The sequence below is a fragment of the Cataglyphis hispanica genome, chromosome 8 (assembly GCF_021464435.1).
Source record: "Cataglyphis hispanica isolate Lineage 1 chromosome 8, ULB_Chis1_1.0, whole genome shotgun sequence".
Taxonomy (NCBI): domain Eukaryota; kingdom Metazoa; phylum Arthropoda; class Insecta; order Hymenoptera; family Formicidae; genus Cataglyphis; species Cataglyphis hispanica.
This window is the reverse complement of record NC_065961.1, coordinates 4,622,712-4,634,820: the sequence shown is the minus strand read 5'-3', so window position 1 is coordinate 4,634,820 and position 12,109 is coordinate 4,622,712. Positions and strand designations below refer to the sequence as shown.

At 39.1% G+C, this 12,109-nt stretch overlaps 1 protein-coding gene across 2 annotated transcripts in view; it reads right to left on the bottom strand.

Annotated features, from left to right (window-relative positions):
• The window catches only part of LOC126851462 (BICD family-like cargo adapter 1), a 29,482-nt gene that overhangs the window by 7,006 nt on the left and 10,367 nt on the right, over positions 1 to 12,109 (bottom strand). The gene's annotated exons all lie outside the window — the stretch shown is intronic.

Here is a 12,109-nt window from a genome sequence, read left to right as displayed (position 1 = left end):
GCTTAAGTAAAAATAACTCGAAGGATCAAAGGGTGACGCGGAAATGTGGCCAAGACCATCGTCATTGTTCCATTGTTTTCGTGGCTGTAACATGAATTAATTGAAGTGTGCGCGGCTACTGATCAAATAACAGTGATTAAGTCCCGCGGGTTGCTATATTAACGTTTAGTTAGGTTGCGTTAATAGTTGATGGAACCTTGATCCACTTGAATATAATGGCAAATGTGATCTTGTGACGGTCGGATGTAATACTCGTGTAACAGAATCATGGAAGAGTCATTTTATCCGATGCCACTTAACGCGCTCGCCGTCCACGATGAACATTAAACGTAAGCATTCATACACGTGTTCATTATGTGCATATGCGAAGCTTTCACCTAATGTCATCCGGACTTGTTCCAAGAGATTATGACGATGTCGCGAGAAATGCGAGATAAGTTTAAGAAGCAATTTGACACGCAATCATATATTATAATTCATAAATGTTTTTTATAAAAAATAGATAACTAGAGCAATTTTTTTTTATCTACTGAAAAATTTTTAATACCATATTCTGCAAGGTGAATTTTTTAAAGAGAGGTTGAATTTATATACAAAAATATTGCAGTTTTTAAATAATTGTTTTAATGATTTTCTGATATTTTTTATTTAGTTGGATCTCTAGAAATTATCGTTTTTAATCAATTTAATAAAATCAGATTCGGTCGCGCTGCATACACGATTTCCGAAAAGATCGGCCTAGTAGCCTCGTTATTCGTATACAATCATAAAAAAATGCACGTTATTATAAGACAATATAACGATCGACAGACCAACGTAAAATTCTATTCTTTTCGCATTTGATGATTCGCCGTTACATCGACGTCTCGGTTTAATGACATAGTCAGCGGTAAACCAACCGTTGCGACGAGATATACACGGGCTTCGTTCCAAGCAAGCGACGATAAATTCGTGACGTGTTCTGGTAAAGTTTAAATTAAATTGGCGATTTGTAAAACGAGCTGATTTTCGAGCATTTAGCGAAGGAGACATAAGGTAAGGGAACCATAGACGCACTTAGTTTCGGATTATTTACTATATATACGTAATTTTTTTTATTAAGTAGCATGTAACACTAGATACTTGATTTCTTTTTTAATCTTTAGCAATTGCCTCTCATTTTCTTTTTTCTTCACTGGATAAAATGACGTGCATTATAAGTAATTAAATGTAAAATATTATAAATTAAAATAAAATTGCGTTTATAAAAGTTCATTGAAAATATAATCTGAAAATTATAGCCTCGAGGCTTTTAGAATAGAAAGTATATTAAATATAATGGGAAAAATAATTTTATGCTACACAAGAGTTTTGTATGTTCGCGCTTGTTTATTTTCTACTAATGTTGACAACGTTTTTAACCGCGAAACAAGCACGTGTTGTGGCATACACGTTATTTAAAATGTATAGAAAATTGGAACAATATTTTAGCATTAATAGTAAATAACTTTATTCAGATAAAAGTAAAAAATATTAAACCAAACAAAATCATATAACGTAGCCTCTCTCTATATGATTAATTATATTTTCATTAATTAAAATTTTCTCATATATTTAATACATCCTTCTGGAAAAAAATAATAATTTTTCTACAATGAACTAGAATGATGCTAGAAACTAGTGCTCCTATTCTAATACAAATACTTATATAGGAAAAATGCTACATCGAAAAATCGATGCTTCATCAAGAGAATCTTTAGTCTGGCTTCCTTCACATTCACATTGTACATTAATCACGGAATAAGTACCTCGTCTGTATCGGGTTCGCGAGGTCACCTGCGGAAGCGAATAACAAGGATCGTATTTTTCTCGTCATTATCTTCGCGAGACTTCATTATCCGGCGTGACTTGAGGGGACTTGATTCGCGGCGGCGTATAAAGATCAGTCGCCGGCTGTGTCAGAGTGGAATATCACAGATGCTGCGATTAACCCCCGCGGTTCCCTCGAGTTGAAACGCTGGGGGATTAACTATCCGTGATAACTAATGAATCTCGATCTGTTACGTTCGTCATCATCGATAGTGAAAGCCACTTTTACATCGATCCTCGTAAAATATAGAAGGAAATTGCATAATTTAGTAATTTTTGAACGCCATCGCGAGACGTAGAGATAAATCACACGTTCGAGACGGGAAGCTTGTTATCGATGGAAAAAAAAAAAAATCAATAAAAAAAAAGTCTCCTGTACAGGACAGGGTCCAAATAGAACGATATGCGCGAAACTCGTTCCGTTGGCGAGACCGAATATACAAAACGGATAACAAAACGTGGCCAGGCAACGTCTTGCACTTTTCCTATGCGCTCGAAAGGTCAAACCGATGCACCTGCACTCAAATCTCAATAACAATAGGTGGTTTTGTTCTCCCCCTCCCTCCCTCCTTTCTTTCTCCTCCCTCTCTCCCTCGCTCCCTGTCGGTGGTCGATGAAGAGATTAATAACGTTTCGCCGGAACATTCTCAGGAGAAAGTATGACGAGAGGGGTTTAGATTCTATTCCGACTGACGTTCGGGGTCGTCGGGGTCGTAATATCCAGTCGAAATATCACGCCGATCGTTTTACGTCTTTCGTGCGGAAACACACGGGGAGTTGCGGTACCCGGACTTCGAAACAGAGAGTGTTGCATTCTCGAAACTCTTGCTCCCACCGTCTTCGGATCGGTCGATTGTTAAAGGCCTCCGCCTACGCGATGTCTCGATTCCGATTCAAGCGGAACGGAGATCATACTCTCGTCCCACCCCACGCGATAAAATCGATATATCTGGCGGTATTATAGGTATTGCATATCCGTGAAACGAACGAGAGAGACTGGAGGCGTCGTTCTCGAGGAACAATAATCAGGAACGATTCAATCATCTCGTTGAAGGGAATCCGATCGCTGTCGAGGTATAACGCGATCGAGAGTACACTCTATAGAGGTTTCCTCGACTTTCGCATTTCTCAGGTGATCGTTAATGCGATAATTAAAGCGCGCGTCGTGTAGTAAGTACGAGTGTGGGCGGAGGAAAGGCGAGCGTGACACGCGAGAATTCTTGTCGAATGCTCGTAGCCATTGAATATCGCGGTAGCACAATATGTCATTCATGTGTGTACGTCTGTGTGTGTGTGTGTGTATGTGCAATGTTGCTTCTTTTCCCTTACTTTTTTGCCGATACTCTGCGGCTCCAGTTGAAACATTTCGCGGACCTCGTGGTTTCCCATCATTGTCTCGCGTCGAATGTAAATTATTCGCGCCGTGTGCGGTACTGGATGAAAGCGCGCCGGAAGAAAGTACAGGCGAAGGTATAGGCTTCTAATAAATTGAAACGCTAAATTGAAGAGCAAAAGAAGCGCGGATTCTGAAGGATCTACAATATAAAAAAAATTAACTGTGAAACTTCAGATTTTTTGCAAATTTTTAGAACAGAATTTTTAGACAGAATGCTGTCTGAACTTTCAGAGATATTCTTCCGGTCTTTCAGAAAAATAATTCTGATGATTAAGACAGTTCGTCTGAAATTGCTTTCAGACACTTGGATCTGGAAATTCAGTCAAAAATTGCCGATTTAAAGGCAATAAAAAAATGTAAGGAATCGAATAATGATAAAACTGAGTAATTTATTCGTAATTATACATTACGTTATTACAGCACACGCGCGCCATGATAAAATACACGGTACGGAATGAGGAAAGGAATTGCAAAGAGTCAACAAGCTGTCGGACGGGAGACTGCACGATACGGTATGCAATTCCGTTGCACAAAACAGAAGCTATAAGAGCCCCTACGAGAGCGCGAGGCGAATGGAAACTCGATATAGGCGAGAGTATCCGTCAATGCACTCAATGTTGTCTAACCGCACACTTTCCAGCTCTCTGACTTGAGTTTCAGTCCGCGGGCGAAAAGCCGCGGGACAACCGGTAGATCTGCGATAAAACTTGTGTCTCCTGGAAAAGACAGGAAAGGCGGAAACTTGTTCGCGGGTCCGAAAGTTCGCCTCGAAATTTTTCTCAGCAAAAACCGATGGACGAGAAGTGCACCGGATGAACTCTTTCGATGGTGTTACCGCTTCGCAGGAAGTGGAGTGAAAGTAGCTCGGTACTTTCAATCGTCGAAAGAACGATCGGCCTTGCCTATTTCACACATAATTATCAGCCATTATGTGTCCGCATTAAGACGTAACCGACAATATTACGCGTCAACCTTTGAACGATCAATCTCGCCTCTCTCGTCGGCGCTTTAATATTGATATTACTGGTTCAGCGAGTTGTTCTCGTATAACGCGCTAACCTGATTTTACAACGGAATTAGCAGAGTTATTATAACAGAAGCAAAGAGATGCTAAATGGACGTTCAATCTCTTGTAATCTATATACACGAGAATATATCTTGTCTTCCTCAAGGCCGGTGTCTCGTTCCGTCTCTCTTTCACCTTCGTTAATTAGGAAAAAAGTGGTATCGCATTAATTGGTCAGGATCGCGACGAGAGCGAATAAAATTGTCGCGTAGTTTTTTCCCGGATTTTCACAATTTCACATCCGAGCCTTTTTCCGCCGATGTCCACGTCATCGCTCTGAGAACCGTCAATTCCACTTGATATACGAGTGCTTAAATAAAGTTGGGACGCGAACGAGCCGTTTGAGATGAGACGCGAAGCGATAAGATTTTATTTTTCTCAAAGCTTATAGCGAAAATAGGGGAGATTTTGCGATTTCATTACCGCATGCTAATGTGGGCATTTTGCGAGAAATTCCGGATTTTGTAAACTTCGCCTTTAACTTAGCACAGGAAGAAAGAAAATAACATGCGAGGAGATAAATATTTATGTCGTTCCGCGATACGAATCCTCTTGAATAAATTTACTTCCTACATTTTAAGAAGCCATTTTTCGGGAATTCGAAATCCTTGGGAAGCGGAGTTTTATGTTACGATCATAGTACGCTCGGAAAGGAAGCGGTAAACAATTCTGAAACGTAATTTGGGGGGAGAGGGAGGTAACGTTACGAGAGAGAGAGAGAGAGAGAGAGAGACTCGGGTATAAAATACATCAGGATGCTCAGTTTACCATAAAGTAAAATATAATCGTCGCGGATCATAGCGATAGCTATCTAAATGTGACACGCTAATCTGATATTCACGTCCGAGATATTAACATTTCGCGCGCGGTAATTAATTCGAGCGGATACCCCTAGTTTTTGTGCTTAGGAACGTTCACAGGATGTCCTCTTACTCGCGGACATTCTCCGGCGAGATTGTTACACGTTTCCAACGCACGACGTTGTAGCGGAAATTTGTAAAGAAGAAAAAAAACAACCGACGCATTTCGCGTCGTTTTACGATTTAATCGCAAGATTTTTTTTGTTCTTTTTTTTTTACGAGGGAAAATTGTCGAAGGAGAGAAGAATGGGCGGCGCCGCTCGGGCAATATCTCGCGCAATTTGGCGCTTCGTTACGGTTGGAGGTCAACGAAATGTCTCGCAATAAGGAGAGAGAGCCTCGTTAGCGGCAGCCAACATCCTCTTTGCGCGAGGAGGCATCTTCCCACGACACGTCGCGATTGCGAGGAATAATAATAACGTACGTATAACGAGCCGTCTAGATCGCGCGCGATTGTTCTTTATTTTCTTTTGACTTTTTTTTCCGTCTCTCTTCCTTTTTTTCTCGCCGATTTCTATTAACGCGACGCAGAACATTCATCCATCTTTGGTACTGCCAGGAGGTCGATGGCGCGTAAAATCGAGTCAGTGTGCCAAACGTGATTTTCCAACCGTATAGCTCCCGCCGAGGCTGAATTCTTCGCGCACGGTCTTTTACTTTCACAAAAATTCACGCAAATCTGCGTGGGATGCGCAACGTGATGCATCTTGTGCCGGCCACTATGCTATGGACCGTATGGTGGGGCAAATCGTGCGTTTAAGCGTTTTAAAGCTTAAAATCGCGATTAGATTTATAGATGTCGAGACTTATATACGTACGAACATAATATCGTGCCAATCGAATGCATTTTTAAATCATCATTAAGGCGGTCTGTAACAATGAGCATTAATTGCAAATGTATTGATGTAATTTATTATTTACGAATAAAAAGAAATATTGCGGATAATTTAATCCATATCTTAGGTTGGTGGGAAAAGATTTTTGACATTAGAAATTAATTTCGAAAAATAAAATTTTTCTATCAATCTAATATATATTTAAAATATACAATTTTAACAATTATTCAATTATTTAATAAATAGTTTTGCTTTTTCAGTTTTCACCTTTAAATAAGATCGCTCATAAATATTTTAGAAAAATATATTTGTTTATAATATTAAATATTGTATTTGACGAGCAATAATATATATCTGCAATGATATATATCTTTGAATATTTTGATGTTATCATCAAAATATACATAAATATATGTACAAGATGGAGGAGGGGGGAGATGAATCGAGAAGCTCATCGCGTGCGTGGTATAGTCGACGAAGATGATACACGAATGATCGTGTTGCGTGCGAGAAGATGCGCACGGTTAATGTATCACGGATAACGAGGGAAACGGGCGTAACAATGCCAGGGATTATTGAATATGCGGATGTCGAACCAATTTCATACACGCACATGCGTAACCCAAGAACATTCCGATCGCATCATTTGGATGAGTGAATTATACATCTGTCACGCAGATCAACGACCTCTCTCTTTCTCTCTTCACGAGGAATAATCGTTGCGATCGGCCAGGGATTAAATAATGCTTTTAATTACGAAGGAGACAATATTAATACCATCTCCGGAAATGTAAATTGCATTCGCGAAAATGTCTTTGATTTTCCACGAGGCGAGAAAGCGTCACCATTCCACGCGTCAGCCTGGATTCTTTCGGGGGCTGACATGTCGATCAGCTGATCGACTATTCCACGACGCGATCCGAATGCGACAAATTTTTTTGATCGAATATGGATGAGCAAGTCGGATGAGACCAGCTCTGTTCTTACCTTTCCTCCGTGAAATGATAAAAACTTCGTTAAAAAGTAAGAATAAAAATATCGTTATTATTATTTTATTCCATTATGTATCCTGTGTTACGCGCGCGCTTCATTTTCGTTCGCGCAACACAATCTTATACGTGATACATCGAGCGTGACCTTCGTACGTATTACGAGATTTTTAATTCGTTCCATGTTCCTCGCGCTGACGTAATCGACGATATATGCGCGCGATGGAGGCATATATGCGTATATATTATTTTACACTCGTAACGGGGGACGCAGGTAATTCCGAATTCCGTCTCAATCGCGCGCAAAAATCTTGCGCTCATCGTCGACTCAAACACCTATAGAAACTGGGTATGTGGGAAGCAATGAACGCGCGCACCGGGGTGCACTTCGGGAATGCAATAAGCATACCACATACCGTACACTCACCCAGTGAACGCCGTTCAATAAGTGCCACGCGAGAGAGAAAAATCCGCCTACACAGGATAACAGAATGCGCGGAGCGCAGTTATCGTATAAATAGTAACGAGGGAATTGTATTTATGATATTACGGCCCGGAGAAGAGAGAGGCCCCGTGTGATGAATGACGAACTGCCCGTTCCCTTCCGCGAGAAAGATTCCGCATGAGGTGAAATAATGGCATCGCCGCGGGTCGATGGAAGTGCACGGTCAACGAGAGAGGCAACCGGCCGGTGCATTTGGGTCAGAGATGGTGAGGAAGGTGAGGAGAGAAATGATATTCTAATGAGGCCGCGCGAGGGTTAAGGAAGAGATCCGGTGGTCATGTTCGGAAGACGAACGGATGCATGATGGATATCCGACTGGAAATTACTCTCCTACTTTCGATATTAATTTTCAATCCAATATCTACTTAGATACTTTGAGCACAATCAGGTCACTCTCTTCTAATCTATAATTTCGTGAAAGCTTTTTTTTAATCTCTAAATAGAAGAAAGTGTTAGCTACATATTATAAATAGTATAGATATTTTTTATTTCAATGCGATTTATAAATTATATGTATAGATGAATTTATAAATGGTATTTAATTAACTGTATTTATTTTTAGAGATTATTAAGGAGTTAGTGGTCTTTATTTAGGGAGTGCAAAGTAAGAGAACTCAATTCTTATATGAATATCCCCTTTCCTAAAATTTATAAATGAGAGAAAATTGAGATTGAGAATTTCAACTCGAAACCTCACGTACAATATTATTACCATACAAATAATTCTTGCTCCGCAAGAAGGATACAACGGAACATCCTCTCACCGATCCCTTACATACGATAACATCATGATGGTTTATCGCATTTGTCGGTTTAGGAGACGAATAATTACGCAAAACATTGCAAGTTTTATACGCGCCAATCAACGCGATGCGCCATTCTCGACGCGCACCTGCATCGCGCGACCGTACTTTCTACCATTACGATCTGTCACTTTGCACGACTTCTCTTTTTCTCTTTCGCCAAGTTTAACGCCGCGTTATCGCCATTAAATAATTTTATTGGTTACGTTTTGTGGCCACGAGATACGGAGACGGCATTTTTGTATGGTTATTTTTTATCAATTGATTAATAGAAGGTCGGTTATATATATATATATATATATATATATATATATATATATATATATATATATACAGGATTTCTAAACACGTGTGAAAAATTTCGGTGATTCTTTAATTAAATAATTTAATAATTAATAATTTCATAATTTAATTTCTCGAAAGTTTTATACATCAATAGTTTACAGGATATTCAAGGTTAAAAAAAATGAGATTTTATAAAAATATGTTTTGTCAAAAAATAAAATTATAGGAATTGTTGAAAATGACCACCTGCAGCTATGAATCTGTTCTCTATCTCATTGATTGGCGAATACGTTCAAGAATACCAGGTATATTAGGGATTGTTTCGTATAATGAATTTTCTTTTAAGAAATTACCGAAAGAATTACCGCCCGAATTTTTTCGCGCATGTCTAGAAACACCCTGTATAGTAAGCGAGCAAGAAAAGAATATATGATATCTTAAGACGGGAACTCTCGAGCATCGGAGCCTCTCCGTTCCAGGTCACAGAGATTCGCCGGCTGTACATATCTCTCTACGCGAGGATAGGCATCTCTACGAGGGCCTCTCTCGGTCATCCCGAATGCACCGCGTTGAGTGCGCGTTGCACCTTGTACCGTTACCGGGCGTATAATCGCTCGACCGTACCAAGTACTGGCCGACGATCGGATTCGTGTCGACCGCGTGGCCTATCGCCGCTATTAAATCCAGCAGGTTCCGAGAATACATATAGTTGGCTCTCTATCTTTCCTTTCTTTTTTTTTTCTTTTTTTTTTTGGTTCGATAAAGTTCTTGCGTCGCTCGAATCGCAACGATCGCGCGATATCTTCGCGCCAGCGAAGGTTCTCACGGATAAATGTATCGCGCATGGGAGTCGTTGCTCGAACTAATCGACGCGAGATCGCCAAAGTGTTACGAGAATCCGTAGTCCGTTGAGTTTTTAGCCGTTCGACCCCGCCGGGGTCGAGAACGTGATCGCGGCGAGCTTTTGCACGAGACAGAATCGCGCGTGTTCCTCGCTAAACGCTTCGATTAATCGAGTCGTCCCATCGACAGAACCGGCATCGGTGAGACCTCAGTATGAATAAGATTTTTATGCAATTTATTAGATTTTTTTTTCACTTTAATAGAACGCGAGAAATTTTTCAATGAAAACGGTGATAGTGGAAAGATAAATGAGAACGCAATAAATTCGTTCGAAATTTTTTATCGGACATTTTAGTCACATACACATACAAGCCAGCGTTAATAAACGTTCATTTCGATAATCTTGGTGATTCCGTAAATTAACGATCGCGCGAGCTAGATAGACAGGTATATTAGATTGGTTTAGAATCGCCTTTCTCTCTCTCTCTCTCTCTCTCTCTCTCTCTCACGCGCACGCAATACAGTAAACAACATCTGCGAAGGAGAGACTCCTTCCCTTCCCCTTCTATTCTCCCGAGGCAATAATTATAATCCAATCAGACTCTTGTCAAAGAAGCACGCGCGGACGACTTTCCTCGCGATTAGACAAACATTACTTCGCGCGTCCATTAATTGTCGGAACCCGACAAAACTCAGTCGGTCGTTTAATTAATCGGTCGATGGGTGAAGGGTGATCGTATTTGATCGACAAAAATAATCGATATAAATATATTCGGGAACTCATCGTCGGCTTTACAAAAATGACACCGGGACCGGTTCCGTTCTGTTTGGCCGCAAGAGGTGAAACGGAAGGTGCGCGACATTGGAAAGTTCGTGGACCGACGCTATGATGTACGACATGCAGTGCGTTAACGTAGCTGTGTTTTCTTTTCGCGAACTCTCTCTCTCTCTCTCTCTTTCTCTCTTATCAATTTCAATAACGCACTTCTAAATACCGGAAGTCCGATTTAACGCGCAGGTGTCGTAATGAGACTTGAACTACACACTATAAAAAAAAAATGATTGATTGAAACTTTAAAGCGTCTGTAACTTTTTTGCCAGCACACTGTCTGAACTTTTACATTCACATTTAGATTCAATTTTTCATTCACAATTTTTCGATTTTCAGACAAATTTTTCTGAACTTTGAGGAAAACAATTTTGATGATTAAGACAGAACGTTTGAAATTTTTCTCACAGATCTAAAAAATTCAGACTCAAAATGTGTCTGAATTTAACAGAAAAAATTTTTGACAGTATGCGTCTTGGAAACGTACGGACATATTTCTTTTATTTTTCACGAGATGTTTATTTCGAGAAACGTGACGCGTGTTTACTTAATAGAAGGCGGAAGCGTCTTTTTTTACATCGTGTTTTTGTTTTCTCTTTCTTCCTTAGTAAGAGAAGCAAGAAGTGTCTTTATGAGAAATCTTGAGATGTATTTTCTAATTCATTTTGATCTTCATACAATACGTGCACGGTTCTGTTCTCCCATCAGCTTCCGCTGACAGTCGAAAGTGTATAACAGGCAAGTCGATTTTGATCAACAATTGGAACCCTTTTCAAAACTAGACCGCCTCCTCCTTTCACTGTAGATAGCACGAGAGCCATAATTCATTATCAACATCGCTATCGATACCATTCAATTAATTATAATCCAAATGCCGAAGGTGACGTACAATTTTAATACTTTCTACAGTGAAAGGATTCGTGTACCGCTTTAATGTTCGTCAACGTTTGAACGTTAAAAAACGATTCGACAATCTTTGCAGCCCCTTATTAGGGCAAAAACAGCCTTATCAGAACGGCTTTCACTGTAAGAACGGAACGACTGGGATCTAGTTTAATGAAAAACGTCAAGCCACGCATTTGGCATAAATGAAATCGGACTTGCGTTTTGCGTGTATGCGAGAATTGAAAATAATCAGGAAGCACGACGACGATTAATACGGATAAAAGAGATAATAATCAATAATATAAGAATGTATTAGAAATCGTTTCTCCGACAAACGAGTTCGACTTCATTTTCGCTTTAAATGTTTCCAATGATTAGAGATGTACATAGAAAAAAAAAACAGCAAGCCTCATTTTTTCATATTGTTTTTTTTTTCAGATATTTAATATCTTTATATTTTGATAATAACATATTGATTTTTTATTATTTGTAACTTTTCAGGTGATAAATTTGAATTAAACATTATTATTTTAATGTAGCTCGCATTCCAATTGGCTATATAGTTACGTAATTACTATTTTTAATTAATAAAAATTATGCATTTAATTGAAAATTTTCCGAATCATGTCGAGCTTGCAATTCGTTTGTAATTTGCTGCAAAAGTTTCATTAATTCGTTAAAATTATTTTCGAAAAAAAATTAATTAAAAATATAAGAACTGCAATTTTTATTATGTTAACACTTTTTTTTTTTAATGGAAAGAAACACATTTTTTCAACTGTTTTTTTCTATTAGAAAAAAAAAAAACGGTTTTTGTACATCTCTACCAATGACGCACGATCTCTTGAAGCTATTATAATTTATGTTGGAATTATGTATACGAGAAATTCTTTGGCGAAAAAAAAGTTCTATCATCTATCTATTTGCGCGCAAAAGTCAACAAAAGATTGTAAACACGATGTAT